Here is an 8,127-nt window from a genome sequence, read left to right on the forward strand (position 1 = left end):
CAAAGCATGCTAAGAAGCAAATACATAAACCTGTACAAATAAAACCAGGAAAGGATTATACTATAAAAAGTAAAATAAACCTATTTACCCAACAACTGCCCCTCCTTGCCTCAGTTTCCCCATTTTTATAGCAAGGGCAGTAGTATTTATCCCTTGAAAATAATACCCAGAGGAATTAATTAGCTCATTATTGCCAGTAATTACAGCAGTCATTATGTACTTTGAGATAACTGGCTGAAAGTACCATAAGTCTGGTTAAAATGAGAATCTGCTCAGAAAAGCAATAAGAAGAATGTAGGGCCTTGAACTTTTATCATGGGATCTTGTTTGGTCTGAGCGGGTAGTTACTGAAATTTGTAAGCTCGAGGAGCTGCTTTGAGGTCTACAAAGAATAAGATAAGATCCCGTCACACTGCAGGGGTCAACATGACGCCCAGAACTCGGCATCCCAGCTCCAGCGAGAGAAGCAGGCGAGGAATGGGATAGTCATCTCCCTCGGCTCGGAGGGAGCCGAGGCTGTGGCCTCCCCTTCCAGCTGCTGAATGGAGAAGCGGTGCGTGATCTCAAAGTCACCCTTCCGACCTCCTCCCGTCCCTAACACAGCTCGGGAAATCACTTATACTAAATAAAACTTCCCCAGTCCCATTCAGCAGGATTTGCCCCGCAGTCCTGCAGCTGCGCAAGCATTTCCGAACGAGGGAGGCTCGTGGAATGGGGGAGAGGAGCTGGGGACGGGGCACTCCCATCTTCTCAGTCTTGTTTCTGCCTGCAGCTTCCAGCTGTACATCTTCTTGCTGAGCTTTCCAGGGCTGCTGCTTGTGTCTGGCAGGTGATTTCTCCTGTTCCCCAGCTACCTCCCACCACCACAGCTCTCTGCTCCCACAGCACCAACCTAGGGGAGCGAAGGAGGAACGATCCCTTCTCCATACCAGCAGGGAGATCTGTGTGTGGAGGGTCCTTCCCGGCACAGGTCAGAGGGCTGAGGAAATGATTTAAGGCTGCAATTTTTGCAAGTAGTGCCAGTGCACAGCTATATTTCTGGAAAGCAAGAGCCAGCTGTGCTGGAGCAGAGAACATAGCTCAGTGCAGCACCAACATTAAAACCCAGCAGCGTTTTGATACAAGACAAATTTTATTAAAACCATAAGAAGTAACCATCCAATAGCTGGTTCTTGCATCTAGCATATGCATAAAAGAAAGGGCTGGCTTTCTGACAGCAAGCAAAATGCTTTCAGTCCTCGGCCCCAGAAACACAGGCTTCCTCGGTCACACAGTTTTCAATAGCTGCAAACACAGAGTTATGTTGCTAAATGCTAAGGGCTCAGCTGTTTACCAGAAGAATGTTTCCTCCCTGGAACACATGTTTTTGCTTAAAAGTTCTCTAAAAAGCCCACTTTATTTCATTAGCGAATGCAACATTATAGTCCTAACAAACATGCCATGGAGTCTGCCCTTGCAAGAACGAAATAGAAAAAGATGACAAAATTTGACCTCTCAAGAGAGGAGCAGAGAGAGTCTCTGCCTAGGAGGTACTGCAGCTTTGAGATCTGGTGATCTACAGCCAGATCTCATGCTCTGAAATGTATGTAACTTCATACATTGTTTTCAGAGTCCTGTTCATGTTGAAAGCACAAATGTGGAATAGGAGCATGTTCTCCCAGCCTTACCAAGGGCTGGCCAGATTGCTGCTTTTCGCTTTCCAGGCTCAGCTATCCCCTCTGTAACAGGGAGGTGATGCTACTCCCTCCTTGCAGAAAGCACATCTGACTCATTAAATTAAAATGTCGTACTCTTGATTCTTCTAAATGAAATTACACTGTAATTAATGCATTTACATCAGCAGTTGATTTATCCCAGACTGTTATGGGGACACAAGCAAGAGGTTCTAGAGTGAGTGTAATATTTTTAATTCAGAGCCCTTGAACTTGCTGTGCGCTCTGAGCTTGTGGAGAGTGAAATGATGGCAAATTTCTGAACAACTTGGTCAGCTCGGCACTATATTTATGATGATCTGCTAAAAATTATCATTGTGAGATGGAGCTCAAGCTAACATGGGAAATCTATGCTGAAAGAATTACATATACTGTAACGATCCAGAGGAAGCACGCTGTTCACATTCCTTTTGCTTCTTTTGACTCTGGTATCCAGTGGGAAAGTTCTTGATAAGTTTTATTGCACTGCAGAAGGTATAAACAATGTGCTTTGAAATCTGCTGAGCTTAAAGCCAAAACTTATCTTTTCATTTGTTTCCGGAATTGTCCCACAGATACAAGTCCACTGTCCACACATGTGCTTGTAAAGAACAGAATACATTTATTTCTGTTATATCTTCCCTTCTTTTGCTGTTTTTTTCATGTAGTATTCCTTAATTATTTTTTTTTTTACTTGCCGCAACTTTCTTCTATATGTTGAACTGCAATGTGTTGTTTGATGTCTGCAAAGAAGGAAGAAGTAACATTTTTTTCCGATTTACTAGTTTTCATGCTTCAAGATATAAAGTGATTCCTTAGATGGGGTCAGGCAGGAATTTACTCGGTGGCAGAGAAATGTACTGAATCGAGAGGTTTTCAGTACAGAGGGTATTGGCCTTCTGACAGAGCTAATGGGACCCTGTTGTTCACGGAATAATACACTTGGTTAATCAACACAATCTGAGCTGTTTTTACAGTTACCATGGAAGAAAAAATTTCCACAGGAAATATAGGTCTGGTTGGGTGTTTTGCTTTTTCTGTTTTTCTCTAAAAAGATCTTTTACTTTCTTGGCTTTTTGGCATGCTAGAAAAGTCAATGCCTTCATGAGTGCTTTCCTTCTACATGCAGACAAAAGTCAATAATTAACCACAAACACCAAAAGCTGATTGATTCTATTGCAATGACTCTGTGTAAAACAATAGGGTTAATCCTCAGTTCCTTACCTTCCTAATTTATGTGGGCTTATCACTTTTCTTCCCAGAAGTTCTCTCGCAAACCCTCACGTTTCAATGCCTGTGAGGGTTTTTTTTTCCTTTTGGTCTCTTCTTATCAAGGGACACCGACATCAGGCAGCCCTGGACTTTCTGTTCATATCTTCTGACCACCCCACACACGAGCCCTGTGAGCCTTGGAGAAGGGAGCATCAGCTCCTGATGGTGCTATGCTATTAAAAGCCACCAAGAGAGCAGCAAGAAGGCAGAAGCTGTAGCGGCCCCCAGCAGCTGCTTTTCTTCCTAGTGCTCTCATGTTGTCTGAAACCCTGGAAAGATCTTTTCTGCAGAGCAGGGCTGGTTTATGAGCTGATTTGTGATATTTACTCCAACCTCTTTTGCCATCGCAGACCCCTTCCCTTTGATCTCAGGACAGGCACGGGAGAGGGATGACAGAGCGTGCCCCAGGTTACACGCCTGTTGGTGGGATGTCAGGGGAGAGCTGGTCACCTGGTCCAGCATAGGCACTGCAGTAAGGATGCAACCACCTGGGATCAAGCTGAAAACTTTTGAGAAGGCTGGACCAGACATTAAAAAATTTCCATACACCAGCAGGCCCTGATGAAAAGTAAAAGTCATGGCTGGCATGATATTTTGGCAGCAAGGACTTGTTTATCTTTTGTTAGAGCTGAGGAAACTATCAGATAACTGGGGGAACATGGAGAGCTTTTCTCGTGATCAGAACAGCAACAGTTTCAAGGCTGATGTTACTCCTCTCAATATTTATACTACTGCAAACTTGTTGCTGTTAAAGAAGGATCTTTATGAAAACAAGGAAAGCAAACCACAAAGCGTGAGATCCATAGTCAGCATCACAAACTGACAGAAAGTTTGTTTCTTTCACCATGGTATATATGATGGGCAAATGTTTTGCGCAGGTGTTTAGGCCCCATATGAAGGGGCTTGGCCATGGTCATTCTGTGTGGTGCTGCAGGGCCAAGCACCCAGCCCCAGGAGAAGTTTCCCTGGGAGACCAGGGCACTGAGCTCCCCTGGACAGAGAAAAATCAGTTGTCTCAGCAGGAGAAAAAAGGGTTGTACACACAACAAATCCTTGCAACACCAACAACCCCCAGCTTCTGCTGCTGCTGCCCTGTGTGGTGAGCACTGGCCCCATGGCTGGAAATGGATAGAGGGGACTGTGTGGCCATGCTGGATGTGCTCCCGGTGTGCCTGCCGCCTGCCTCCCCTGGGACTTCTTAGTAGTGATGTCCCTAACAGCTGCTCCAGTAAAAAGGACAGTGCTTCTGGGCAAGGGGAAATGCAAAACTCAACACACCGGAGTGAGTAGCATAGCGAAAAGTCTGGCAGCTGGATGCGCTGGTTGTCTTGGCAGCTGCACAGGGCTTTTTTTCATTTGCTCTGCTAGATGTAGGCATCTGAATTCCTACTGAAAAGAAACAGAGGTGCCTGAGGCCTCTTGTGATTTTGCAGTTTGCTGGTTCTTGTGTCTTCCTATCTGTGGCACTGCCACAGATATATTTGTATAAATGCATATGTATATTTATATACCTTGGGGGTATAGAAATTAAATGTGTTTTGTTTAGAATATTCAAGCCATCCTGGCATAGGTAGCCCCTACAAGAAAAACCTTTAAAGATTATTTGCACTGAGGTGAGCATCTCTCTATCCGCAGAGGAGTGCGTCAGCTTCCAGAAGGTGAGATGTGGAAGATTCCCTGTTCCTGTGCAAAGGAGCTGAGCCAAGGGCTAACAACAGTGGCCTGACACCACAATGCAAAGGGCGAGAGCATCAGTGCTTGCACACAAGTATCGCACATCAGTGCAAACCGGGCCTGTGGATTCCTCCGTCCCTCCTGGGTATTTCAATTAAAAGCCAAGGAGGAAGTCCAAGAAAATGCCTAAAATGGCTTGAGTCCTTCCTCACCATCTGGAAATGGAAGTCAGCGGTGACTAACTCCAGCCCAGCCACCAAACCCCTCCCTCTGCATCGCTCTGTTCGTTCCCAGCTCCATTCCTGCGTTTGCAAACAGTCAGCAGTGGAAACAGTGAAGCAGCCTGGCTTCAAATGCCAGGAACACACAAGCGGTATGTGACTGCAACAGTGACAGCCATCCACCCATCCCACTGTCTAACCTAGGAAGAAGTGATTAAAATCTGATGGGGATGAGCCTTGATTAAAAGCAAAGGAATGATTTTTAAAAAGGCTGCCGCCAAGTCTGGAAACAAAGCCCAATTAAATCCTGCTGTTGACTTAAATTGGCTTAAAACCAGGCCTCTAACAGCTTCTCCAGTTGGAAAGAAAAAAAAAAAAAAAAAAAAGAAAAGGCTTGTTTATAATTTTTTAAGCCAGTTTGGGCGATGTGTTCTGACCTTCTCACAAAGCTAACAGATAGCAGCATCCATAAAGAACAAGACTAGCTGACTGGTCAGGAAAGCTGCAGCCATTACTCACTTGCATTGTGATGGCCTCTGTAATATGTGCTTTTTTGCTGCTGATTCTGTTGTGATTGTGCAGTTGACCTGAATTTGAAAGCATCAGTCCTGAAAGAAGAGTCACCTGGATGTCCGGAGCAGTGGGAGCACATGCTCTGGTGGTGGGTTACTCCACGAGCACCAGGCCAGTTCCTTCTCTCTCTGTTCCCATCCTGCGCCAAATGTGAAGTCTCAGCCCTTCTGCTCGAAATTTCTAACCATCTGTGTGCAAATACCCGATGAAGAGCCTTTTTGTGGGATTTTAGCTGCTCCTTTCCTTCCACCACTCATCCATCTCACATAAAAGTCCATCAAGACCTTTGTGTGGTACCTACCCCGTGGGGAGCATGATCTCTCCTGGTATCCAAGAATTATGATAATGCAGAAAAATAAAGAACAGAATGGGATGCTTAGGATCCCAGTCATGTCTTATTCAAAATCTTACGGTTCAAAATCTCACCTTCTCTTTCAGTTTACTTCAGTCACAGCTCTTTCCCTAAGGACTTTAAAAGAGCCAGTGTGTGATCACAAGTGGAGGCTAAGGGAGGATAAATCATCTTCTGTGGGGCCCAGGGTGCCCTGTCCTCTCTTCCTTGGTGGTGCAGCATGGAGAAAGATGTCCTTAAAAAGTTTGACTGCTTCTGAGATGAAGCCCTCTGCACCTGCCTTGTTCAGCTGTACAACAGGGTGTCTTTGGAAGATGCTGGAGACCAAACATGCTTGGAGATGAGTTTATTCACAGCAGGGGGGGGGGGGGGGAGGTGCTGGCTGGAGAACTGCAGAGCTGAGCTGCCTGTATATGCCCTACCCGAATTTACTGCTGCCCTCAGGTTTGTGACCTCCATGACTATTCAATAGGGTAAAACCTACCTTGCATATTCCCTGCAGAGGCGATTAAAAAGGATGAGCAGATGAAGGCACACCTGAGCAAGACCAATTCATTATTTCTACTAAGCTAATTAAAGACAGACCAATGAAGTGATCAAACTGAGATTATGATTAAGATCAATTCAATAAATCAATAGATTCAAATGATCAGTCGTCAGGTTATATACCCATCTATCAAAGTGATTTGTGAAGTTGCCACTGAAGGAATTACTTGGATTCAATCTTGTCTAGAGAGATTTCAAGGAAGAAGCAGAGTCTTTTCAGGCTAAAACCTCAGCAAGCTTTCCGGCAGGTGCAGGGACTAGCCCTGGTGAAGAATGGAGGTCTTCAAAGGATATAAGGATATATAGCCTCCCTTTGCAGGAGAGATCTCCTCAACTTTGAAGGGGGATGTCCAGTTGCCTTTGGATTTTTGCCAAGCTGTATGACTCAGGTTATGCAGTAATCTTGCCTAAGCTCTGTTTGGGGATGTAATGCGATAGGCATCTCCACAGTAACTTTCCTTTAACACATCTTCCTTAAACCTTAAGCTTATTTTAAATGTATTAACATTTACTGTCTGTATAGTCCTCATTGCACAAATAGCCCAGTTTTCCTCCACTGCTAAAGCAGAAGGGGTGGTTAGGGTAAGCCCAGCTACTTCTGAATAATCTTGTTCTCAGCTCTGAAGACTGCCACCCTAATTCATTTACAACTTAATTTTAGTAGTCCTCCAAGGGTATTTTTCCCACCAGTGCACCCGTTCACCCATTCATAACAACAGAAAATCAGAAAAACAAGAAGCGAGGGAATCAGTTCATTAAAACAAAGGTAAAAATAAACAATGTAATTTGACCTGCATCATTCCTTGGGGGTTTTAATTCACATCTGTATTTCTTCGTTATGCCGAGCACAGCACGGAAGGCTTCCTCGGGGAGCACAGCCTGGAGCCTGATGTGGTCCCGGAGCAGGCTGCAGCCTGCCCAGCCTGGTGAGAGCCTTTGCTCGAGTCCAGTTCATCTTCGTCTGCTTGGGTTATCCAGTGCAAGGCAGAGAGGTGATGCTTGTGTTTTTATTTTGAGAATGGATGATATGAAAGAACCATGTTTCCCACATTGTTATCATTTGTATAGGTGTAACTTCTGCTTAAATCAGCCTTGGGTTCAAGCTGTAGCGCTAGCAGGCCAGTTGTGAACCCTGGTGTTTTGGATGGTACCCATCATCCAGGTACCTCACAAGGTGTGGTGGAACATCCCATCAGCAAGTGACCTTTAATTTTACCTGACCATACGTTCATTGGTAATATAAAATACAGACATGTATGGGAGGAAGCCTTGCCAGTAAGGCAGGTACCAGTCTGGCAGGGAGTGTAACATGCTGTCAGCAGAAATCAGCTTCCAGAAAAATACCTGGTATCCTGCTCAGCATGCTTTTTCCTGAGTACATTTTCCTCATGTCAGTTCCTCCTCTAGTGTTGTCAGCAGTTGTTAAAATACTGCGAACTTTTTAATGGGAAAGAATGGGGAAGCTAACTTGGGGTACCTTTTTTACTTAATCTCATGACTCCTGATCTAAAACTACAAAACACTGTTATATTAATCGGTATTTGACCATTAAAGTTTTCTCAGGATTGACTCTAATTTGGGCCTATTTTCATCCCACAACTTCCAGTCCAAGCAAGGGTCAAAATATATTTGAATTCCCAATTCATGGAGGCTCCAGGCTTGATGGTAACATGGTGAAGGCTTTTCACATTTCTTTGTCACCAATGTGAATTATAGCATGCCTGAGGTGAAACGGGGGCCTTAAAAATGGAAAATAAAAATGTAAAATAAAAGATGCTGTGGTTCCCCTTTTGCAGAG

This window comes from Falco peregrinus, chromosome 6 (genome assembly GCF_023634155.1).
Source record: "Falco peregrinus isolate bFalPer1 chromosome 6, bFalPer1.pri, whole genome shotgun sequence".
Lineage (NCBI taxonomy): Eukaryota > Metazoa > Chordata > Aves > Falconiformes > Falconidae > Falco > Falco peregrinus.